Raw genomic sequence first — 25601 nt, forward strand, 5'->3', positions numbered from 1 at the left:
CCCCGGCTCTCCCTTCCACCTCTGCTTGCTCTCCATTTCACCCCTGGTTCTTCTCCTTCTCCCCTTCGCCCCCATTCCTCTCCCCTCCTCCCCTCCTGCCATTGTGGAGGATACCCATGTGCACTGAAACACAGGATCAACTCATTATGAAACAAAGCAGTTGCCCTTCCTGAGTGAGTGTCAGTGAGAGCACAGTTAGTTTGCACACACACACACACCATGATGGTGTCATGGTAACACAAATCAAGTCTGTGCTGTTCTCAGTCTGGAGCAGCTTTGAGTAATCAGACAGATGTACCTGGACTGTCAGTGTGCCTGCTCCCGAACTCTGACAGGGACATTCAGAGCACTGCCAGTGGTCTGATCTCCCTTTGTTTTCCAAATAATAACAATAAGGCAGAAAGTAACGCAATTTTAAATGAAATAAGTGTTGAAGAGCAGAGAGTTTAGTAAATGTACCCATCCCAAATTGGGGAAACAGCCATTCAGTCCCTTCAGGCAGTTCCACCATTCAATGAAATCATCACTGACGCTGATTTAACTCCACCTGACTAGTCATTCCTGCAGTTTGCAAAACTGATTTGATATTTATTAGTTGTTTCAATATCTGATGGGTTTTTTTCTTTGAGAGTGTGTTCCACGTCTTCAATCACCTTTTTACACGAAGGGATGTTTCATTATCATTTCATTGGAGGCAGTTTGTAGGGATCAACTTATCAGCAAAGGTTGGGACTCTATTCCCTGGAGTTGAGAACAATGAGAGGTGATCCCATCAAGACTTATCGGATTCTGAAGGGGCTGGACAGGATCAATGCTGAGAGGATATTCCCCCTCATGGGAGAGTCTGGAACCAGAGGGTACAGTCTCAGATGAAGGGGCACCAATTTAAGACGGAGATGAAGAGGAATTTATTCTCCCTGAGGGTTATGGGTCTTTGGAAATCCTTGCCACAGAGAGCTGTGGGGGCAGCGTCCTTTTGTGTATTTAAGGCTGAGATCAAGGGCTTCTCAATCAGTTGTGGAATCATGGATTCTGAGGAAAGGGCAGAAAAGTGGATGTGAGGAACATCAGATCAACCATCATCCTATTCAATGGGAGAGCAGGCAGGATGAAGGGACTGAATGGCTACCTCCTGTTCCTATTTTTCATTGTTTTACAGTTTCCTAAGTTGGCTGCCGAAAAATCTGGCTCTGCTCCTAAAAATGGCATCCCATCTTTCGAGTTGTTAGTGCAAAAGGTTTCTCCAAACAGTGTGAATATTTCTTTCAAAACCATAAATTCTGCAATCCAATTCCAACAAAATCACTGAGGAGGGCTTTACCGTGCACACATGCATGTGCCGGGCAGGGGTTCGTCACGCCCACGTGTGTGCCGGGCAGGGGTTCGTCACGCCCACGTGTGTGCCGGGCAGGGGTTCGTCACGCCCACGTGTGTGCCGGGCAGGGGTTCGTCACGCCCACGTGTGTGCCGGGCAGGGGTTCGTCACGCCCACGTGTGTGCCGGGCAGGGGTTCGTCACGCCCACGTGTGTGCCGGGCAGGGGTTCGTCGCGCCCACGTGTGTGCCGGGCAGGGGTTCGTCGCCCCCACGTGTGTGCCGGGCAGAGGTTCGTCGCCCCCACGTGTGTGCCGGGCAGGCAACACCCTCACCAAAGAAAACATCCCAAAGCTTTCCCTGAAGAAGGGTGTCATAGGGTGGGTATTCAGACAAGTAGCAGGTGAACAGAGGTTCAGTTGAAGAGATAGAGTCTCCAACCTTGGAGGAGAAGGAAGATTTAGTGATCATGGAGGCTGGAGGAATCACTGTCAAAGATTAAACCAAGGAGTGGAGATGTATGCAGTGGAAACAATGCAGCATTCAGGGATGGTGAGGAGGGGCAGAACAGATTCCAGAGGAGATAAGGGGCAACTTTACAGGGATTTGTGGATTAGGAGATAGTGCTTGGGACTGTGTGTCAGTTTTGATGGATTTGAAGTTTAGGGAGATGGCAATTGGAAGCTGCAGAACAGTGGGAGAGCCTGACTTGGAGGTGGAGAAGGCTGGATGTGACACAGCACAGACCAGTGACCATACAGAAATGTAACTGATGGTCTTTGTGTTGGAAATATAGGATCAGAATCTCAACCAGAGTTACTGTTAGATACTGTATCCAGCTCCTTGTGAGGGAAGCTGTTGTCTATATTACTGAACACTTAAAGAAGCTCATATCCTGTTATATTAGGGCACTTTGAAATGCATTAGACATTTTTCTGAACTCCTCAGCTTGGCGGCTGTGTGTTCTGATAACTGTACATCAAGGAGACCATCTGGGAACATAGTGACTGAGCAGACCAGCAGATTATCTCCATCACTGGTAAGATGAAAGAATTGACAAAGAGTGTGCAAGGAATTAGTGAAGGTAATCGGACAGATCAGAGTAAAATCTGCGCGAAAAGCGAGAAAACAAACTATTTTATTAAAAGTGAGGAAAGGACAGTTTTTTAAGTCTTTATGGTTGAGTGGGATGGCAAGGTCTTTACTGTGTTAAGGAACAACCTGAACATGCTAGACTGTGATTTCTAGCTCATCGTGGTTTCAGTGATGTTTCTGACTCTGTGAGCAAGCAGCTGTTTCCCTAAGGTGAATATCAGGACAGAACAAATCTCAGTAACTTATGTCCACACTCAACTCTTGGGGAAATCCCAAGAGTTTTGTTTCAAAGAAAATATTAGTGAACACCATCAAACTTTCTTCATTTTTCACTTCCAATTCTGTTTGTTTTTAATGCCTCTATAAATTCTACATTGGCCTCCAGTCCTGAGTGAAAGTGTTTATTAAATGCTTTGTGCATGTTGTTTTAAGTTGCTGCCAATTGACAAATCCTCAAATAGTGTAGTGCAAGAAAAGGCCGTTCAGGGCATGGACTGTGTACTAGCTCTTTCGAAGTGTTTATCTTCCTGCTCTACTCTTTGTCCAAAACCATCGCAAATTTTAATCCTTTAACGGTTTACCCAGTTCCTTTTTGGAGATTTCTGTTGAGTTTGTAGTTGCCATTAGGCAGAGCATTCCAGACCTTAACCACTTCTGCAGAATCATTCCCTAAGGTCACCGTTTGCCAATTGCTTTTTCTGGATGATTGGGTGACTGAGCCTTCAACCACTCAGAGGGCTCAAGGAAAAAGCATCTGGCTTCCTTCATTAAATTTCTGACCACAGGGGCTCAGAATGAGTTTCCCAGCAAAGGGATCCTTCTGGGGTAGTCACTGGGAATAAAAGGAGCACAGCAACGAGTTAATGCACAATAAGCTCACACAAACAACAATATTAAACACCGTTCTTTTGACATTAGTTCAGGGACAAATGATGGACATGGCACTGAGGGAGAATACCACTACTGTCTTTTGAAATACTGCCCTGTGATCGTTTAGATTTCAAGAGAACAGGCGGGGCTTTTCTCATCTGAAAGAGCTTTAACAGTTGACCCCCACCCCCGACAGTACGCTGCTCCCTCAGCGCTGAGCGCCCCCCTGACAGTGCAGTGCTCCCCCTGACAGTACGGCGCTACTTCAGCGCTGAGCGCCCCCCTGACAGTGCGGCGCTCCCTCGGCGCTGGACGCCCGACGGCGCGCCCCTCCCTCAGCGCTAACCCTCCAACAGTGCGGCGCTACCTCGGCGCGGACCCCTCTGACGGTGTGGCGCTTCCCCAGCGCTGAACGCCTGACGGTGCGGCGCTCCTTCAGTCCTGTACTTGAAACATTCTGGAATGGATTTGTATCCGTCTCCTTATTGCATAGATCAGAGAACACTACCATTTGACATTGATAAAATTTGCAAATTTAAGAATAAAAGTGTATGGTTTCCTGAAATTGTGTTGATAAACACTGAAGAGTTCATCTATTATACCCTTTGGCATTCCCAGTAATGCTCTGTTTTTATAAAACTGCTCAGATTAAAAGAATTATTTGTTTCCTCAGTAAACCCTTAACTCTCACAGCATTCCCAACAGGAACACTGGAATGGGCTTGCAGAATTAAATTAATAGTTTATGCGTGAACTGAATTTTTATCTGTTTCCCTTGGATTCAGGAGTTACATTACAGTATCTTCTATTAAGAAATACCCTGTGAACCTGCGATTTCTACCCAGACCCTTGAGCAACCTATTCCAGCATTCCCAGTGAGTTACAGCAATAAAACAGCTGGACATAGGAAACATCAGGGAAAAGTTCCTGTCAATGCAGCTCCAGAGTAAATATGATTCCAAATGAAGTCTGGATGGTATTCACCTCGGGCTTTGTACAATCTTCAAAAAGTCATTCGAACTTCTTGCATCTGCTGGCGGTGATTGGTTGGTTTGTTCACGATGCTTTGGTTCTGTTTCCCCTTTGAGGGCTGACATTGCAGATTGCATCTCGTTGGTGTTATCAGAGACTGTTCCTAGCCAGGGTCACTGTCTGTCGGGGGTGACCAGAGCACTGACTGAAAATATTTCTGATGATGGCAATGGGTGGAAAATGGTGCAGCAACTCGGTGTGTGACAGTGTCTACTTCCCTATCCCATCCTGCTCTAGGCCTTCCATCCATGTGGCTGAATGCTGCACACTGGTGACAGATTGACAACAACAGTGCACATTTATATAGAGCCTTAATGCAATACAACAACCCAAAGTGTTTTGCAGGAGGTTATGCAAGTGGAAAATTGATGTCAAGATGCAGATTGGAATAACAGGACAGCTGACCGAAGGTCTGCTCAGAGAGAGATTTTCAGGAGCATCTTCGGAGGGGAGGGGGACAGGTCTCTAACTTTGGATCCAGCAAACTTAAGGTATGGCCGTTGGTGGTGGGATAAGTGAGGACAGATTAGGAGATCTCAGTAGCTCATGGAGACTGGGACAGATTAGAGATAAACCAACAGTGGGGAGAGTTTTTTAAACATTGTTTCCGAGCAGGGTTTTAACAAAGCCTGTGAATACAGAAATGGATAATTCCGTTGAAGTAGAAACCCTTGTTCTGGTTCTCTTTGAAAAGAAACAATTGGGTTGTTTGTTTGGGAAAAAATGGTGAAGTAGGTGTTAAATAAACAGACCGGCATTTAAATCTTTTTTGGTGAAGGGAGTCATTTACCCAATGTTGTGATGAACCTGGGCGATTCTCTCTCTTCCAGACAGTAGGGGCTAGTTCTTTGTGTTCTGTAAGGCCGAGGGAGCTCTGCACCTGAACACAGGATCTGATCAGAATGGGGCTGTGTCCAAGGAAACCTCAACAGCCAATGTTTCTCAATAGGAGCAGATCACAAAGACCCGGTATCATAAAATAAAGAACTGCAGAGATCTGAAACAAACAAACATAGTAATTGCTGGAGAAACTCAGCAGGCCTGGCAACATCTGGCAAGGGCAGCACAGTGGCTCAGTGGTTAACACTACTGCCTCACGGCACCAGGGTCCCAGGTTCGATTCCAGCCTCTGGCAACTGTCTGTGTGGAGTTTGCACATTCTCCCCGTGTGCGCGTGGGTTTCCTCCAGGTGCTCTGGTTTCCTCCCACAATCCAAAGGTGTGCAGGTTAGGTGAATTGGCCATGTTAAATTACCCATAGTGCTAGGTGCATTAGTCAGAGGGAAATGGGTCGGTGTGGCCTTGTTGGGCCAAAGAGCCTGTTTCTACACTGTAGGGAATCTGTCTAATCTAATCTGTGGTGAGAGAGAAAGAGAGTTAATGTTTAGAGTCTAATGTCCTTTCTTCAGAACTGAAAATAACTGGGAAAGAGTGGTATTTACCCTGCTGGTACCCAGAGAGAGAGGGAGCCGTGAAGCAGGCAAAGTGATTGTTGATAGTAAACCAGAGAAGCTGAATCGGTGATAACTTGGACTCAGTCATTGAAAATGGAAATGGATTGATTGTGCTGAAACCACGGGACAAGACTGCGGGGGGTTGTTCAGGGTGGAGTGTGTTCTCATTCTGATCTCATTCTACACAATGCTGCCATGTTGCTAAGGGCTGGAAGGGGTCTGGGCGGTAGATAAGCTACAGTTCACTGGAACATTGCAACAAGCCTGAAACACTGTTGACCAGCGAGCTCACCGCTGTGTCCAAGTGTCAGGAAGCTCAGGGTCATTTTTCCAAGCAGAGGGGTTCAGCAATGTGGCTGTCCAGCCTGTGTTTTGACTCCCCATTGTTAGGGGAGTTTGGTTTGAGCTGAGTATAGACCCATGACTCACCTGACATTGTGCACTGTGGAATAAATGTCTGTACTCTGGAATCTGCCACATATCTGTCGTCCACTCCCAATGCCTCAGTTTTGAAGTTCTCTATTTCAAGTCACTGTGTGGCCCTGGTTCTGTAACCCCTACAACCCTCTGTGATCTCTGCGCTATTCCATCCCTGGCCAGAGTATTTCAGGTTTCTGATGTTCCACCATCAGTGGCCATGCCTTCAGCCTCCTTGGCTCCACGTTCTGGAATTTGCTCTGAAACGGTTTCCATCTCTCTGTCTCTCTTCGAGCTGTTCCTTAATCCTACCTCCAACACCAAGTTTCTGATCACAAGATATAGGCCATTCAGCCCATTGAGTCTGCTCCACCATTTGATTGTGACTGATGTGTTTCTCAACCCCATTCTCCCACCTTCTCCCAGTCACCCTTGATCCCTTTACTAATCAAATTCCTGATGAAGGGCTTTTGCCTGAAACATCTATTCTCCTGCTTCTTGGATACTGCCTAACCTGCCGTGCTTTTTCAGCACCACACACCCGATTCTGATCTCCAATATCTGCAGTCCTCACTTTCCCCTAATCAAGAACCTATCTCTCTGTGTCTTAACTGCACACAATGCCTTGGCCTCCACTGCCTTCTGTGGTCAACACCCTCAGCTACATGCATTGGTGTCACTGTATATTTGAAAACCCTCCTGTGCAGTACCTGGGATATTATATAATGAAACTGTTTTATAAACGCGAGTTGTTGTTATCTATTGTCTGTACTTAGGGAGCTGGCCATGTCCCTGGCCTATGATCCAGATACTTCAGTTGATGTTCACGGGACATGGGTTCACATCCCACCCAGCGGTGTAATTGAAATTGTTTTGCTGATTGTTATAATAACCTATCTGGTTCATTGACGTTTAATGGGAAGGCAATCTGCCATTGTTACCTGGTCTGCCCGACATCTGACTCAGACCCACAGAAATGGGGGTGATTCTTACCTGGTTTCTGAAGTGGCTGACCAATCCACTCAAGCAAGGGGCAATTAGGAATGGACCCCAAAACCAGCGATGGACACATTCTCTGAAAGAATAAAGAAAATCAAATATGGTTATGAAGGTGAGAAATCTCAAAATGGGTGAATAAAGTTGTTATCTCTGATCCTGCAGCCCAGGGTGAGTGGAGATTTTAATAGCAAAGTGTAAGTTCATAACAGTTCACGGATTCATGAATTCACGAGGAGACTGTTCAGTCCATCATGACTATGCCAGCTCTCCAAGTGAACATCAGGACCCTCATGCCATTCTCTTGCCTTTTCCCCATAACCCTGCTCTTATCGGGATCCATGTCAGAGGCTGTTCCTGTTGGTTGAAGAATCCAGACCCAGAGGGTACAGATTGATAGTTGTTGGCCATACGAGGCAACCCCTTCCCCCACAGCAAGTGATTAGGATCTGGAAGGCACTGCCCGGGGATGGGGGGGCCCTGCCCGGGGGATGGGGAGGCCCTGCCCGGGGGATGGGGGGGCCCTGCCTGGGGATGGTGAATCAGATCGGGGAAGGCCCTGCCCGGGGATGGTGAATCAGATCGGGGAAGGCCCTGCCCGGGGATGGTGAAGCCGATCGGGGAAGGCCCTGCCCGGGGATGGTGAAGCCGATCGGGGAGGCCCTGCCTGGGGATGGTGAAGCCGATCGGGGGGGCCCTGCCCGGGGATGGTGAAGCCGATCGGGGAAGGCCCTGCCCGGGGATGGTGAAGCATTGGGTCATTAGCTGAGAAGAAACAAAGTGCAAGGCTACAGGGAAAACTGGGTTGGACGTGGTGCGCAAGTCTTAGCGAGCTAGTACAGACATGGTTGGCTGAATGGTCCTCTCTGTGCTGTAATCACTCTGTAACTGTCCAAAGCTCTGGTTAGACCAGGCCTGCCAGACTGTGAGCATTTCTCAGTCCCTTAGCTTTGGCTCAGTCTAATTAATTGGCCAGATAGACTCAAGGGGCCTCCACTGTATTTGACAGAATCTCTTCAATGTCACATGGCTTTGAAAAGTTGTGATTATTCCATCTGTAATAATCCTCATGGTTGTGATGGAGATATCTTGGTGTTGTGGAAGGATGTGTTGAGTCTAATTCATTTTAATGTAAAACCTATTTTTGTCTCACCTTGAAAAGTAAACAAAGTGGATTTTGGCACATCTCGGGCTTCGATTGAAAGTGTTAAAATGTTTCTGAGTTGGTTCAGAATGACTCTACTACAATCTTTATGACATTGTGTTTGTCTCAGTCACTAGCAGGAGTTTGAGAGCGGGAGGGTTTATAAGAGGTTGGGTGCTATACCCAGTACTTTCAGTGGCTCTGAAATATTCAGCTGGTCAGAGAGAAACATTGAACCCGAGTGAGGGTTAGAATGTTATAGCACCTGAACCTTCCCACACTCCCCCCACCAAACACTACTAACAAACTCTGATTCACCAATTATTCACCTCTTTGTGTTTGATATAAATTGGTTGATATCTTTGCCAACATTACCTGAGGCATTTTGTAACCCAATGGGCTGTGACAGGGGTTTCACAAATGCAAATTTTTCTTCTTCTTTCTCTCACACCATCTGTGACCGTGTGCAAACTCTCTTCTGAATGAGTGCACTCTATCTCAATCGTTTCCGCTGTCTTGGCCTCTGTCTCTGTATAATGTCCATCTATCTGCTTCTACAGCACTCCCTCTTGATAGCTAGCTCTCTGTCTGTCTCTCTCTCTGTCTGTCTCTCTCTCTGTCTGTCTCTCTCTCTGTCTGTCTCTCTCTCTGTCTGTCTCTCTCTCTGTCTGTCTCTCTCTCTGTCTGTCTCTCTCTCTGTCTGTCTCTCTCTCTGTCTGTCTCTCTCTCTGTCTGTCTCTCTCTCTCTCTCTGTCTCTCTCTCTCTCTGTCTCTCTCTCTCTCTGTCTGTCTCTCTCTCTCTGTCTGTCTCTCTCTCTCTGTCTGTCTCTCTCTCTCTGTCTGTCTCTCTCTCTCTCTCTCTGTCTCTCTCTCTCTCTGTCTCTCTCTCTCTCTGTCTCTCTCTCTCTCTGTCTCTCTCTCTCTCTGTCTCTCTCTCTCTCTGTCTCTCTGTCTGTCTCTCTCTCTCTCTCTCTCTCTGTCTCTCTCTCTGTCTCTCTCTCTGTCTCTCTGTCTCTCTCTGTCTCTCTCTGTCTCTCTCTCTCTCTCTGTCTCTATCTCTCTCTCTCTGTCTCTCTCTCTCTCTCTCTCTCTCTCTCTCTCTGTCTCTCTCTCTCTCTCTCTCTCTCTCTCTCTCTCTCTCTGTCTCTCTGTCTCTCTGTCTCTCTGTCTCTCTCTCTCTCTGTCTCTCTCTCTCTCTCTCTCTGTCTCTCTCTCTCTCTGTCTCTCTCTCTCTCTGTCTCTGTCTCTCTCTCTCTCTCTCTCTCTCTGTCTCTCTCTCTCTCTCTGTCTCTCTCTCTCTCTCTCTCTGTCTCTCTCTCTCTCTCTCTCTCTGTCTCTCTGTCTCTCTCTCCTCTCTCTCTCTCTCTCTCTCTCTGTCTCTCTCTCTCTCTCTCTCTCTCTCTCTGTCTGTCTCTCAATATCTATCTCTCTCCTTCACTCCCCTTCTCTCCCACTCTCTCCTTTTTTAATTACACACATAACATCATCTCCTGTTCCATTTAGGTTTCCATTCTCCCCCTGCTCACTGTCTCTTTCCCTGTTGCCCCCAATTCTGATTTCCATTCACCCATTCCCCCCAGTTTCTTTTGACCTATCTTGATTCCCGATTCACCAGGTGCCTTGGTTTTAACAACTCATAGCCTGGTGTTCAAATCCCACTGTAGCCTTGTCCTTTCCCCAGGCCCAGTCATAGAGATGTACAACACACAAAACAGGCTCTTCAGCCCATGCTGACCAGTTATCCGAAATTAATCTAGTCCCGTTTGCCAGCACTTGGCCCATATCCCTCTGAACCCATCCAGATGCCTTTGTCACCATCCAATATCTCCATGTTCACGAGGTCAGAATTGGAGGAACATCTAAGATTTCCATTGCTCCTCTTTTGGTTTCTATGACATCAGTTGTTTACATCCAGGACTCTGGAATTCCAGTCATGAGATTTCTCCATGTCCTTCTAAGGTGTTTCTTGAAACCTCCTATCTTTCACTGTATTTTTATAACCTGTCCTGGAATCTCTCTGCGAGATTATCTGTCAGAGGACTCCTGTGAAACACTCTGGGATGTTTATTCACCATCGTCAATGTTATAAAGTGCAGCTTGTTTCTCAACAAATCAGCTCCACACCCGCCTCCCCCTTCTATCTCCATCTTCACTCCATCAGGATCTTCAAGATGCCAGTTCCTCAGATTGCCCTTTGCGCACTGACGTACTCCTGTCTGTGGCTAGGCTTCTGGGTTTGAGGTGATCACTGCACCACGGTCCTCCCTCAGCTTTGACACTGAAGTGTAGACAATCCCTGGCCCCAGGAGGAGGCCATTCGGTCCATTCTACCTGTACTGGCTGAAGCTAGTACTCTACTGAATCCCAAATCCCAAATTCCAGTTCCTGTTCAGCCAGTCAGGTACCAGTTTTAAAACCTGAGGGTTTAGAATGATATTCCTCTCCCAGGTCTGCACTCTGCTCCAAGTACTCTTCAACTTCCCTCACATTTTTCTCCCAGTCACTTCAAGTATATGATCCCTGGTAATATAGACCCCTCTGTTATACTCTCTAGACCACTCTACCCGGGCCGTGTGTAATTGTATAGACTCGGTTAAATCCCCTGTCAGTTTCCTCTCTCCCAGTCAGTCTTCAATCTTTAAAATCATCATACTTCTCTGTTCCTGTCAGCTGCCCTCTGGAAACCCCCTGATTGGTTTAATTTATGTATAGTCACGTGTATGTTGTTATAAAACCGTGAAATGTGTAGAGTGTCACCAATCGGCCGTGCCATCTCAAAACACAGAAAAATGAACCAAAACATCGAAATAAAGGCAGAAAATGAAGGAAGTGTCCAGCTTTCTGGCCCTCCTTGTGAAGTGCTCTGTCATGGGCCATGGGTCTGGTGGCCAGACTTCGCCACTGACACCGGAGCAAGAGGCATCAGCTTTCAGCACCATCTCACCTTCACCGATACCGTCATCATGATGGCTCCTCACTGGACCTCACCAACCAGACACTACTGATGCTGCCGGGTACTGCACCGGCCCAAACCCAACTCCACCATGGGTCCACATCAGGCCCACCTCCCCCATTCAGCCAGCTCTCAGACTGGGTCTGAACTCCCCTCCAGTGACCCCTCGATGAATCTGTGTCAGGCTCACTCATTGCTGCCTAGACTGTCACCACAGGCAAGCTCTTCACCCACGAGGGAAACAAACCAAAAGAGAAAAAAATACGAGAAAAGAGAAAATGAGTGAAAAGCAAAGAGAGGGGGTGCAGTCAGAGGTAATGGAATCACAGCTGAGGGAGGAGCTGGGTAGGAATGTCTGGGAGAGGAGCCGAAAAGTGTGACATTGGAAAAGCGCAGCAGGTCAGGCAGCATCCAAGGAGCAGGAGAGTCGGCATTTCAGGCATAAACTCTTCATCTGGAATGGGAGAGGAGCTGAGCAGGAAAGATGTCAGAACAGCAAGGGCTAGGGTTCCGGGGAGTAATTCGGGAGACACGGCAGAGATTCATCCTGAGGAAAAGGAAGCATGGTACAGGGAGGGTGAGGTAACCATGGCTGACTAGGGAAGTCAGGTATAGCATAAAAGCAAAAGAGAAAGCAGATAATGTGGCGAACAGCGGTGGGAACCCAGAGGATTGGGAAGCTTACAAAGACCAAAGAGGACAACTCAAAAGAAATCAGGAGGGAGAAGATTAAATATGAGGGTAAGCTAGCCAGTAATGTAAAGGAAGACTAAGAGTTTCTTTAGATACATAAAGGGCAAAGAGAGGCAAATGTTGACATTGGGCCTCTGAAAAATGACACTGGAGAGATTGTAGTGGGGAAGAAGGAAATGGCTGAGGAACTGAACAATTACTTCAAGTCAGTCTTCACAGTGGAAGACACAAGTAATATCCCAAAAATTCAAGTGAGTGAGGGGGCAGAGCTGAATACAGTGGCCATCAGCAAAGAGAAGGTGCTATAAAAACTGAATGGCCTGAAGTTGGATAAATCACTTGGACCAGATGGACTACACCCAGAGTTCAAAGGGAGATAGCTGAAGAGGTAGTGGAGGCAGTAATGGCGATCTCTCAGGAATCGCTAGAAGAAAGGAGGGCTCCAGAGGATTGGAAAATCGCAAACGTGACACCTCTATTTAAAAAGGGATTAAGACAGAAGACAGAAAATGACAGACCGATTCTCCCAATCTCGGTCAAGGGTAAGATCCTGGAATCCATTGTGAAGGATGAGATTTCTAAATACTTGGAAGTATATGGTATAATAGTCAGCATGGTTTCATCAAGGGGACGTCATACCTGACAAATCTGCTAGAACTCTTTGAGGAAGTAACGAGCAGGTTAGACCAAGGAGAGCCAATGGATGTTATCTACCTGGACTTCATGAAGGCCTTTGACAAGGTGCCACACAGGAGGTTACTGAGTAGGGTAAGGGCCCGTGGTGTTAGAGGCAAGGCACTAGCATGGATAGAAGCTTGGCTGTCTGGCAGAAAGCAGAGGGTGGGGATAAAGCCGAAGACAAGTGGTGTTCCGCAAGGGTCAGTGTTGGGACCACAGCTTTTCACTTTATACATTAATGATCTAGATGAAATAACTGAGGGCATTTTGGCTAAGTCTGCAGGTGATACAAAGATAAGTAGGGGGACAACTAGCATTGAGGAGGTGGGGAGGCTGCAGAAGCATTTGGACAGGTTAGGAGAGTGGGCAAAGTGGCAGTATATGGAGTACAACATTAGGAAAGTGTGAGGTCTTGCACATTAGTGGGAACAATGGAGGCATGAACTATTTTCTAAATAGGGAGAAAACTCAGAAATCAGAAGTGCAAAGGGACTTGAGAGCCCTTGTCCAAGTTTCTGTCAAGGTAAACTTGCAGGTTGAATGGGTAGTTAGGAAGGTGAATAAAATGTTGTCATTCATGTCGAGAATATTAGAATATAAAAGCAGGATGTATTTCTGAGGCTCTAGGCTCTATAAGGCTCTGGTCAGACCACATGCAGAATATTGTGAGCAGTTTTGGGCACTGTACCTCAGGAAGACTGTATTGTCCCTGGAGTGGGTCCAGAGGAGGTTCACGGGAATGGTCCCAGGAATGAAAGGCTTTAAATATGAGGAACCTTTGAGGACTCTGGGACTGTACACGATGGAGTTTAGAAGGATGAGGGGGGTTCCGATTGAAACATACAGAATACTGAACGGCCTGAACAGAAGAGGTTGGAAAGGTCCTACCCTTTGGGAGGAGAGACTAGGACCCGAGGGCACAGTCTTGGAGGCTGTGGAGGCCAGGTCATTAAGTATATTTAAGAAGGAGATCGATAGGCTCTTGAATAGCAAGAGGATCAAAGGTTATTGGGGGAAAGCAGGAGAATGGGGTTGAGAAACGTATCAGCCATGATTGAATGGTGGAGCAGACTTGATGGGCTGAATGGCCTAATTTCTGCTGCTTTGTTTTGTGGTCTAAATGGGGAAGGAGGGGAGGGATGAGCCCTGGGCTGAACAGCCCCTACTCCACCACCACCTTACTGACCGACTGTGTCCACCCCAATGTGATCTCATACTGTTTGTGTAACAGTCAGCAGATCTGCCAGCAAACCCCTCTCACTGTAGTTCACTTAACACCCCCTCTCTGAAAATATACCTCTATCGACAACCAGCGAGGGAGAGCTGGCACAATTATTTCCATAGAAATGAATTGGAAGAGGTAATCAACTTTCTTAGCAGGATTGTAGACATTTCTATTTAAATATATTTGTTTTTTGGGGGAAAAAGTCAATTTGGACCAGGCTTGAGATAATTAAATCCTTTTAATGAACCATTTAGGAACAGTTCTGATGAATTTGAATAATATCCTCGCGTGGCTACCCTCCATTGTCCCTCACTCTGATTGTTGTGACAATTCCCTGAATGTTACAGAGCATGCACAAAATTCATGACGACGGAGAACAGTGGTTTGCTCAACCTATGACATTTGTACATAAACTGCAATTGTTGGTATTCTCAGAAGTTAGTTTAATATTTTAGCTTGCTAATAATGTTAGTCTGCATTGTTTCCTGCAAAACATTGGAAAATAAACCCGTGTCCTCCCCCAAGTCCCTCCTCCCTACCTTTTATCTTAGCCTGCTGGGCACACTTTCCTCATTCCTGAAGAAGGGCTCATGCCCGAAACGTCGATTCTCCTGTTCCTTGGATGCTGCCTGACCTGCTGCGCTTTTCCAGCAACACGTTTTCAGCTCTGATCTCCAGCATCTGCACTCCTCACTTTCTCCTAATGTTTGGAATATAAAGATGCAGGAGCTACTCTGTCAGAAGGGCTGACAGCATCTGTGCGGAGAGGAACAGGACTCTAGCTTTCAAATCCAAGCCTGACCATTTTAGGATGAGCCCAGGGAAGACTTACTCTCACAAAGGGGAGAGAAATCTTAAACTCCAACTTCAAACTGCTGCGTCTGGAGCTGTGGTTGAAACTTTTGAATGAGTTGTGCAGTTTTGTTGGAAAATGAGATTAAGGATTATAGAGCCACAATAGGGAATGAAGTTAAACATGAAGAGAGCTGTCCTCTTGAGGGTTTTCCCACCTCAATGACTGGGTGTTGCACATGTTCATTATCAAAAAGCAGCAGTCAGTAAGTGAGCACTTTGGATTAAAAGGGTGGCCTAAGCAGGTACTTTAGAAAAGATCATGCTTAATGGATCCATTTTGTACAATTTATGGATGTAGCTGAGTGCAGTTTGTTTTTAAATTTGAGCCGTATATGGAGAGTGATGTGAGAATGCTGTTGGTGTTCACTGAGCTGTGGAGTTGGTCATAGGTCTGACAATCTGTGGGAGTCCTGAGCACAATCAGCAAACTAATGAGCAGCCTCACTGAGATTCTCCAATCGATTAACTGTTTCCAAGGCAGAGGGAGAGAGATTCCTGATGACCAAGAGGATGATGAACATCAGGGAAATGTAGGAATGTAGACTCAGATCAGCTAGGATCATATTGAATGGTGGGTTAGGCTCGAAGGGCTGAGTGGCCTACCTCTGTAGTTTGATTGGGGATAGTGTTGGATAGCAGCTTTCTTTAATGAGCAAGCCTGCATTCTGTCCCCTCACATGGCCATGTTTATGAACCCCTCGGAGTCTAGCACAGATGCCTGCAGTGTAACTCTCGCCTCCCTACAGAAATTAAGGCCCCTGACCCTACCCCACATTCTCAGGCTGTTGGGGGGTGGGAGGGGGGCATTTCCAGGCAGTTAAGGGTGAGACTCTGAAAGAGAGTTCCATTTAGTCAGATGTTGTTTCCTTGATCTGAGCAGCGAGAGATGTGGGGGTGGGGGGGGGGGGGTGGCGTGGCTGCAGAGTCACAGAACCTCCTGTAGATTTCCAGCCGTGTGGCTTAGTGTCCAGGGCCAGTGGGGAGAGGTATCCCCTCATGGTGAGCTGAGCTGGCACAGACTGCAGCTTCTGCCTCTCTGGGCCTGGGAAGCTGGTGGTTTCCATCCTCCAATCAGTGTCTCAGTGTAAATGAAGCAGTATTGTGTGTTTTTGAGGTGGTGTTCAGTAATCGTTATGAGGAGTGTGAATCCCACACATTCTGGATTGAATCGAAACCTGTGGGCTGGAAGCTTTGTGACAGATTGGTGCAACAGAGTTGGCTGGGCTCTGACACGCCCACTCAGTGAGCTGCAACATGAAAGAACATTCTCCTGGATCTGCTGAGGCCAGGGACTCAAATGTCCATTTTCCAGTTCTGACCATTTTTCCCAGTGTGTGGGGTTCATTAGCACTGAACACGGTTAATAATAATGACCTGTGCTGTATGGGGGAGGGGGTCTCAATTACAAGAAAGAACAAGTATTTCCACTGTTCACAACTTCCAAGCATCACAAAGCATACGGTCCAAGTACTACTTAAGGTGTAGTCACTATGGCAGTGTGAGAAATGCAGCAAATAAATTGTGCACAAGAAGCTCCCACGACCAAAGATGATGTTTGTGGGAAAGTGCTGGAGGAGCTCAGTTGGTCTGGTATCATCTGAACTAGACTCGCTGTGGAAATGCTGCTGGAATGACAAGCCCTTAGGCTGCTAATGAAAGAAAGCTGTTATTCATCACTATCCCCACCCAACAGTTCAGGTCACCTTCTGTCCCCTTAATCAAAGGCTAGGGGCACTGTGCAAACAAGGAGCAGGAGTGGGCCACTCAGCCCTTCAAACCTAACCCACCATTCAATATGATCCTGGCTGATCTGAGTCTGCGTTCCTAAATTTCCCCTGATATTCATCATCCTCTTGGTCATCAGGAATCTCTCTCCCTCTGCCTTGGAAACAGTTAATCGATTGGAGAATCTCAGTGAGGCTGCTCATTAGTTTGCTGATTGTGCTCAGGACTCCCACAGATTGTCAGACCTATGACCAACTCCACAGCTCAGTGAACACCAGCAGCAATCTCCCGTCCAGGATCATTGTTGTAAACCTCCTCTCGACCCCCTGTCGAGGCCAGCACATCCTACCTTCGATATGATGCCGAAAACTGCTCTCAATATTCCAAATGTGATTTGACCAGAGCCTTCTATTGCCTCACTAATACATCCCTGCTGCTGTATTGTTCCCCTCTTGAAATAAATGCTAACATTGTATCTGCCTTTCTAACTCCCAAGTGAATCTGCCTGTTAACTGAGGAGTCTGAGTTCAGGACTAGGTTTAAGTCCCTTTGTGCTTCAGATTTCCCAAGCCTTTTCCCATTAGACAGTAGTCTAGACCTCTGTTCCTCCGACTAAAGTGTGTAACCTGTCACTCGGCCTTCCACCAGTCGGGCAAAAGTAAGGACTGCAGATGCTGGAGATTAGAGTCAGGATCAGAGTGGTGCTGGAAAAGCCCAGCATGTCAGGCAGCATCCGAGGAGCAGGAAAATCGACGTTTCAGGCAAAAGCCTTTCCACCAGTTAGCCAATCCTTTATCCATGCTAGTTCCTTGACCCTAACACCATGGACTTATCTTATTGAGCAGACTCCTGTGCGGCACCTTGTCAAAGGCCTTCTGGAAATCCAAATAGATCACGTCCTCTGGCTCTCCTTTGTCTAACTTGCTCATTATCTCCTCAAAGAATTTTAACCAATTGGTCAGATGTAAGCTGCCCTTGCCTCAGCCCATTTTTACCATGCAGTTCCAAGTGCTCTGCAATTTCATATTGTATAATGGACTCAACTCTTACCAGTGACTGAGGTCAGGCTAACTGACATATCGCTTCCCATCTTCTGCCTCCCTCCTTTATTAAACAGGGGTGTTACATTAGCAGTTTCCCAGTCCTCTGGAACCGTCCCTGATCCCAGTGATTCCTGAAGGATCACCACCAATGCCTCTAGAATCTCCTCAGCTATCTCCTTCAGAACTCTGGGCTGTGGTCCATCCAGTCTGGGTGACTTAGCCACCTTCTGACCTTCCAGCTTCCCCAGCACCTCCTTCTGAGTGATGGCAGCTATGTTCACCTCTGTCCCCAACTCTCTCAAAGTTCTGAGAGCGGAAAGACACCCACAGCCCCACCTGATGAAATACCCAGTCCCCCCCCCCCAGTAAGGAAGGGCATTAGATTTCATCCTGGTGAAACAGCCACTTTCTGATGAGACAGAACAGCCAGGGAGTCAAACACTCAGGGCAGTAAGTACCAACTTGTGGGGATCAACCAGGAAGATATTTTTGAGTTAGCCTGTTTGGATCAGGTATGAGAGACCTCAGAGAGATGTGGGATTTTGAACCCTGACCTTTTGGGTCAGCATCCAGCTTTGCTCTGGTCACTTGGTCAATTCCTCTCTGAAGCTGCTACTGTGGAGCATCACCATCTCCTGGCCATGTCTGGTACTACAACCCCAATGTTCCTGTTCAAAGTCAAAACCCCTTAAAGCGCAGAACAAATTATTCCTAATTTGTGGTAAGGTATACTTGTATTTAATGCTATATCTGATTTACAGCTTATTATCAAAATATGGCATTGTTATCTGTAATATACTATACAGTATCAAACATAATTTAGCATTTGATCCGAAGACAGTGTCGAACCACTTGCTTCTGGCATGGGGCTGGGGTAGGGTGAGGATGTTGGTACAAAATGGGATGTTAACTTGAAATTTGAACCAGAATATTCAGGGAGTTATGTCAGGAAACATTTCTCCACATTGGGGAGTTGGAATCTGGAACCCTGAAGCAAAAACAGAAATTGCTGGAGAAACTCAGCAGGTCTGGCAGCATCTGTGGAGCGAGAAAGCAGAGTTAATGTTTCAAGTCTGGATATGACACTCCTTCAGAACAAGGAAATGTCACTGGGCCTGGAATGTTAACTGTACTTTCTCTTCACAGATGATGGCAGACATGCTGAGTTTCTCCAGTAATTTCTGGTTTTGTTTCTGGTTTCCAGCATCCACATTTTTTGTTTAGCTTGGAACATACTTTCCCCTGAAATGTTGTTGTGGTTGGAGTAGGGTAGCTTTCTGTGGGCCAGCTGGTTTTAAGAGTTACCGAGTCAGGCTTGGTAGTTGGTAGTCAGTCATTGCTCTAACTGATGGAGTAGACTCCAGGAGCTGAATGTCCTCTCCTGGTCTTATGGTAAATGTCAGGCCTTAAAACATCAACTAAAATGGATGTGTTCAATCAGTCTGACCACTCTTAAAGGGAAGGGGATTAGTGGTTGGGGATGCCACCTTGAAATAAGGTTAGAAATCGCACACCAGGTTATAGTCCAACAGGTTTATTTGGAAGCAAGTTCTTGAAATAAGTTTGCATTTCAGAGAGCACTGGACCCAGTTAAAACGTGCTAATAATGTTAGTTTGGACAGGCAGGACCAACTTAAGTGGAGGAACACCGAGAGTTGGAAAGAGTAAGCCATTCAGCCCTTCATGTCTGCTCTACCATTCAATATGATTGTGGCTGATCATGCAACTCATTCTCCTGTTTCCACATTCTCCCCATACCCTTTGATCCCTTTAACTCTCAGAACTGTACCTAACTCCTTCTCGAAAACATTTTGGCCTCAGCTGCTTTCTGTGGGAGAGAATTGCACAGGCTCCCCACTCTCTGGGTGAAGACATTTCTCCTCAGCTCAGTCCTAGCTGGCCCCTCCATACCCTTAGATTGTGAGCCCGATTCTAGACACCCTTCCTGTTTTTACGATCTCATCCTGTTAGAATTTTATCGGTTTCTATGAGATCCCCCTCATTCTTCCAAACTGCAGTGAATATAGTCCTAACTGATCCAGTCTCTCTCCACATGTCAGTCCTGCCATCCCAGGAATCCGTCTGGTAAACCTCATTTGAACTCCCTCCATCGCCAGAGCATCCTCCGTCAAGTAGAGAGAGCATGGTGGCTCAGTGGTTAGCATTACTGCTTCACAGCGCCAGGGACCTGGGTTCGATTCCACCCTCGAGCGACTGTCTGTGTGGGGTTTGCACATTCTCCCCGTGTCTGCGTGGATTTCCTCCGGGTGCTCCAGTTTCCCCCAACAGTCCATAGATGTGCACATGAGGTGAATTAGCCATGCTAAATGGCCCATAGTATTCAGGGATGTGCAGGTTAGGTGCATTATTCAAGGGTAAAATGTAGGAGAATGGTTTTTGCTGGGTTACTTTTCGGAAGGTCGGTGTGGACTTGTTGGGCCAAAGAGTCTGTTTCCACACTGTAGGGATTCTGTGATTCTATGAAAACTGCACCTAGTACTCCAGGGGTGGTCTCTCTAAGGCCCTGTATAATTGTATCAAGACATCCCAGCTCCTGTACCTGAATCCTTTCGTTGTACATTTACCTTTTTCACTGCCTACTGTAGGTACAGCGCCTTCCTGTAGTAACTGGTGTGCAAGGGCACCCAGGTCACACTGCACCACCCGCTTTCTCAGTCTGTCAACATTCCAATAATCTACTTCCCTGTTTTTGCTCCCAAAGTGATAACCTCACACTTATCTGCATTATACTGCATTCTGCCGTGTATTTCCCCACTCCCTCAACCTGTACAAATCACAATGAAATATCCTCCGGCCCTCCCAGCTCACTTTCCCTCTCCCTCCCTCCCACCTCGCTCTCCCCCTTCCTTCCTCCCTCCCACCTCGCTCTCCCCCTCCCTCCCAGCTCGCACTCCCTCCCCCCCACCAGCTCACTCTTCTCCCCCCCCCCCCCCCCCACCAGCTCACTCTCCCCTCCCTCCAACTTTGTGGTTTGTACGTGATGGTGTTGGGAGACCTGTCCTGCTCATGGGCACCCCCAGGTGGCCCCTCTCCCAGACCAGTGAGCCCAGGTGGGAGGGGTGGAGGAGGGGTCCCACTCAGAGAGCTGCTGACCCAGCAGAGCTGGCAGCCCTTTGAATGGGAGCTAAATTCACCAAAGATCCTGAAACAGCGCCAAGTACCTGCACAGGCTTGGTGGGCCGAAGGGCATGTTCCTCTGCTGTATTGATCTTTTGTTCTCGTCCTAAAGCCCACTTCCATCTAGGAGGACAAGGGCAGCAGATGCATGGGAACACCAGCCCCTGCAAGCCCTGTGGTTACTGATGGTGTGCTGTTTTAATGACAGTACTTTCAGGAATGTTGGAACCTTGCAGTGTCCGGGAGGAAATCCTCAAATGCTGAATCAGTGGACCCTGACTCTATGCAGCCAGTCCACATCACCTAAATCTCTAAAGTATCAAAACTCAAATGTGTCAGAGAAACTTTGCTTTATATAAATGTCTAGAGTAGACAAACAGGAGGCTGGAAGAACACAGCAAGCCAGGCGGTATCAGGAGGTGAAGTCAATGTTTCGGGTAGAACCCTTCTTCAGGATTCTTCTGCACCTCCTGATGCTGCCTGCCTTGCTGTGTTCCCCTCTCCCTCCTGATACTGCCTGCCTTGCTGTGTCCCTCTCCCTCCTGATGCTGCCTGCCTTGCTGTGTTCCCCTCTCCCTCCTGATACTGCCTGCCTTGCTGTGTCCCTCTCCCTCCTGATGCTGCCTGCCTTGCTGTGTTCCCCTCCCTCCTGGTGCTGCCTGCCTTGCTATGTTCCCCTCTCCCTCCTGATGCTGCCTGCCTTGCTGTGTTCCCCTCTCCCTCCTGATACTGCCTGCCTTGCTGTGTTCCCCTCTCCCTCCTGATACTGCCTGCCTTGCTGTGTTCCCCTCCCTCCTGGTGCTGCCTGCCTTGCTATGTTCCCCTCTCCCTCCTGATACTGCCTGCCTTGCTGTGTTCCCTCTCCCTCCTGATGCTGTCTGCCTTGCTGTGTCCCTCTCCCTCCTGATGCTGCCTGCCTTGCTATGTTCCCCTCTCCCTCCTGATGCTGCCTGCCTTGCTGTGTTCCCCTCTCCCTCCTGATACTGCCTGCCTTGCTGTGTTCCCCTCTCCCTCCTGATACTGCCTGCCTTGCTGTGTTCCCCTCTCCCTCCTGATACTGCCTGCCTTGCTGTGTTCCCCTCCCTCCTGGTGCTGCCTGCCTTGCTATGTTCCCCTCTCCCTCCTGATGCTGCCTGCCTTGCTGTGTTCCCCTCTCCCTCCTGATACTGCCTGCCTTGCTGTGTTCCCCTCTCCCTCCTGATACTGCCTGCCTTGCTGTGTTCCCCTCTCCCTCCTGATACTGCCTGCCTTGCTGTGTTCCCCTCCCTCCTGGTGCTGCCTGCCTTGCTATGTTCCCCTCTCCCTCCTGATGCTGCCTACCTTGCTGTGTTCTTCCAGCCTCCTGCCTGTCTATTTTGGATCCCAGCATCTGCATTTTTTTTTGTCTCTAACCTTATCTAAATGTCTAAGCTGTTTTGTCTGAAAATAAGTCAGTTTGTAATAGTGCCGGTGGTTGTGTGTGGGTGCAGTTTACTAATGTGAAAACCTGAACTTCTCACCTGGCCTTACCAACAGCTGGTAGCAGTTTATAACCTGCCAGGGAACGGGCCAAGCAGGCTGGTTCATGGTTGGTGGCAGACGGTCCAGCAACTCCATTTGGATCGAGATATAGGGAAGTGCTGACATGAGCTAATCAGTTTGTGAAGTGATTGACTGTTGGCTTGAAACGTTTCTGCAAACTATTGTTACAGGATGTGCTGGATTGTTCAGATCTACCATGGCACAGTGTGTGTGTGTGTGTGGAGTAACCTTCTGGGAAATTGACAGCAAGAGGACGATTTGAGCTATAGGGAGAGGCTGAACAGGCTGGGACTATTTTCCCTGGACCGTCGGAGGCTGAGGGGTGACGTTGTAGAGGTTTATGAAATCATGAGGGGCATAGATAGGATAAATAGACAAAGTCTCTTCCCTGGGGTAGGGGAGTCCAGAACTAGAGGCCATAGGTTTAGGGTGAGAGGGGAAAGATATAAAAGAGACCTCAGGGGCAACCATTTCACACAGAGGGTGGTATGTGTATGGAATGAGCTGCCAGAGGAAGTGGTGGAGGCTGGTACAATTCCAACATTGTGGGTATATGAATAGGAAGGGTTTGGAGGGATATGGGCTGGGTGCTGGCAGGTGGGACTAGATTGGGTTGGGATATCTGGTCGGTATGGACGGGTTGGACCGAAGGGTCTGTTTCCGTGCTGTAGATCTCTATGACTCTGAGTGTAAATGGAGACAACAGACAGGGTGTACAGGAAGTACTGCCTGCAAGTCAGGCCCAAGAAACAAGGGAACGGTGAGCTAGTTCCCAATTTCTCTCTCCCATTGTTGTTGGTTGGACATCGCCATGTGATGTTTAATTTATTTGAACTGGTACTCCCCAACATGGAATAATCCAGTCCTGGGCATACAGTGACGTAAAAGACAGAGAATAATTAAATCAGGAAGTGGAAACTTAACCCTATTTTAAAAGTACCTAGTGTTCTAATTTAGTATTGTATTATCCATTTCAGTTCTGTATCTTTGATAGAATATTATACTTAGGCTGTTCAGCCCATCTTTACCAGGCAGCGTTCTGAAGGAACTATCCAAATCGTCCCACCCCTCTCCTCTTTTGCCATGGCCCAACAAGTATTTATTTCCAAATGTTTCCTCCAACTCCCTTTCGAACGTGTCAATTGAACGTTTTCACCAGCCGCTAAGCCTATGTGTGTTAGATTGGAATATTGTTGGACACAGTAGAGTCTCCCCGGGCCGCTAAGACAAACCTTATATCGGAAAAGGTGAGTAATTAAAAGTTGAGCATGTGGACAGACATGAGCCCAATGGATTGGTTTTCAGAAGATGATTACTGATATTTCTGCCAGCAAGCCCTGAAGACAAAACAATATGTGGGACCCCCATAATCCTCCCATACTGCCTGAAAGACGAGATTAATGTTGCTCTTTTCCCATTCGTGAAGCTGCAGGTGCTGGTTAATAACATAGACTCAATATTTATGAATGATACTGCAAGTGTGAGCTCAGCTCCACGGGGAACACTGTCACTCAGTCAGAACACTCTGCGATCATTCTCACTTCAGGTGGCAGCCTTCTTGCTCATGAGGCAATAGTCTGTACTGTGATGGTCAATCCTGTGAGAAACATCCCCTGGAGTGGCTGAAGGGAGTCCCATTCTAGCATCTCTAACACTGTTGCATTTGCAGAGCTATTCAGTATGTTGAGATGCTGCATGATTCACTGGCTCCTGTTTTCTCTGGGCCCTGGTTAGCTGAGATTTTTGTAGTTGCTCACCTTTTCCAAAGCCATTCGAAGCAGTCAGACTCCAGATGTCAGAATATCAACAACTGTTTCCACTTACCAGTGTCAGTGCCCACCACCTTCCAATCTCACTTGTCATAGGGTCATACAGCACAGAAACCGACCAGTCCATGCCGAACATAATCCCATTTTAAACTAGGTCCCGCTTGCCTGCTCCTGGCCCTTGTCCCTCGTAGCCTTTCCTATTATGTACTTATCTAAATGTTTTTTACACATTGTAACTGTGCCCTGTGTTTGATGACCAACACTAGCTCCTGGTTTGATTTGAAAGTTGTTGTCCTCCAATTTGAATCGGTTTTCCCTATTTCCATCTCTGTACCTCAATCACTTTCATACAACCCCATGACACTCTCAGATCTAAAATATCCCCCAAATTCTGACCCTCTGTGCAGTCCCCAATGCACTGTACTCCCCAGGGCTAAAGCATTTTATAGCCCAGAAACACATCATCACACACTGGAATCAAACATTTCAGCTGATGTTTGTCTGTGCTAACTGAGTCCTCAGATGGTTGGTGCTTTTTCAGGTCAGATTGCAGTCTTTGTTTTATTTAAACCTGAGGAGAGATGTATATATACACAGAGCAAATACAACTCATGGGAAACAGCTTGATTACAATTTGGCAATGAGTTATTTAACCACTGTTGTATTGAGCCATGTGTCAATCGATTGACACACAATTCATTGTGAATCTCGGAAATCAGCATGTGGTACAGATAGGTAAACGGTGTTTCTCTCGTGATATTTTACTCAAGATGGGGTGGGGTATCTCCTCTGTCTTGCTTTAATAGAACAGTGAGTGAGAAAGCAATGTCTTCTCTTGCAAGCTGAGTTTATAACACGGATGTTTCGAGCAGATTAATTTACTTTGAGCAACAGTTATGAAAACTTCCACATTGAATACTTATTGTGGACTTGCAGTTGAAGAATTGTGGATATCTGCACTTCTGATATCTTTCTTCTTCCATAAGATGATTGTGTCACTGGCAAGACCTGTATTCATTCTGAACAAGGGTCACTGAGCCCCAAATGTTAACTCTGGTTTCCCTCCACAGATGCTGCCAGACATACTGAGTTTGTTCCAGTAATTCCTATTTTGATTTGTGCCCTGCGTGTGTTGCCCATCCCTAATTACTCTTGAACTGAGCATCGTGCTCAGCCATTTCAGATATGAATGAACTTCAAATTCCCCACCTAACTTGGGAGGATTCAAACCCAGAACATGCCCTAGGTCTCTGGATTAATAGTCTGGTGATTAGTAAGACTAGGCCCTAAAGTTGCAAGGATCTTTGCTCTTTTAATAAAGAGCAAGTTCTCTGCATCAGAATTGCTAGCTACTTGTGGTTATCCCTCACTTGGATTGAAATGAAGCATCTCAAGGTGGGTCACACGAATGTAAGCAACCACGTCAGGGCAAATGTTTGGGTTTGGAGGGGGACAGAGAAACACGGAGAGGTTTTCAGCAGATGTTCCACAGCCTCTGATTTAGAAACAGTAGGCACGGCTGTTGACAGAGCGATGGAAATCTCCGGGGATTGAGATGTATGCTTTGGAGGAACAAAGAAATATTGTGGGGCTGGAGAAGGCTGAAGGCAGTCAGGGATTTGAAAACTAGGATGAGAATTTGAAAGTGGAGGTGTTTCGTGGACAGAGTCGGCCGGTGTGGA

At 47.2% G+C, this 25601-nt stretch overlaps 1 protein-coding gene across 2 annotated transcripts in view; it reads left to right on the plus strand.

Moving 5' to 3' along the window:
- Positions 1-25601, plus strand: part of LOC140485544 (protein phosphatase 3 catalytic subunit alpha) — a 303903-nt gene that overhangs the window by 228526 nt on the left and 49776 nt on the right. The gene's annotated exons all lie outside the window — the stretch shown is intronic.

This window comes from Chiloscyllium punctatum, chromosome 14 (assembly GCF_047496795.1).
Source record: "Chiloscyllium punctatum isolate Juve2018m chromosome 14, sChiPun1.3, whole genome shotgun sequence".
In the NCBI taxonomy this organism is placed as follows: domain Eukaryota; kingdom Metazoa; phylum Chordata; class Chondrichthyes; order Orectolobiformes; family Hemiscylliidae; genus Chiloscyllium; species Chiloscyllium punctatum.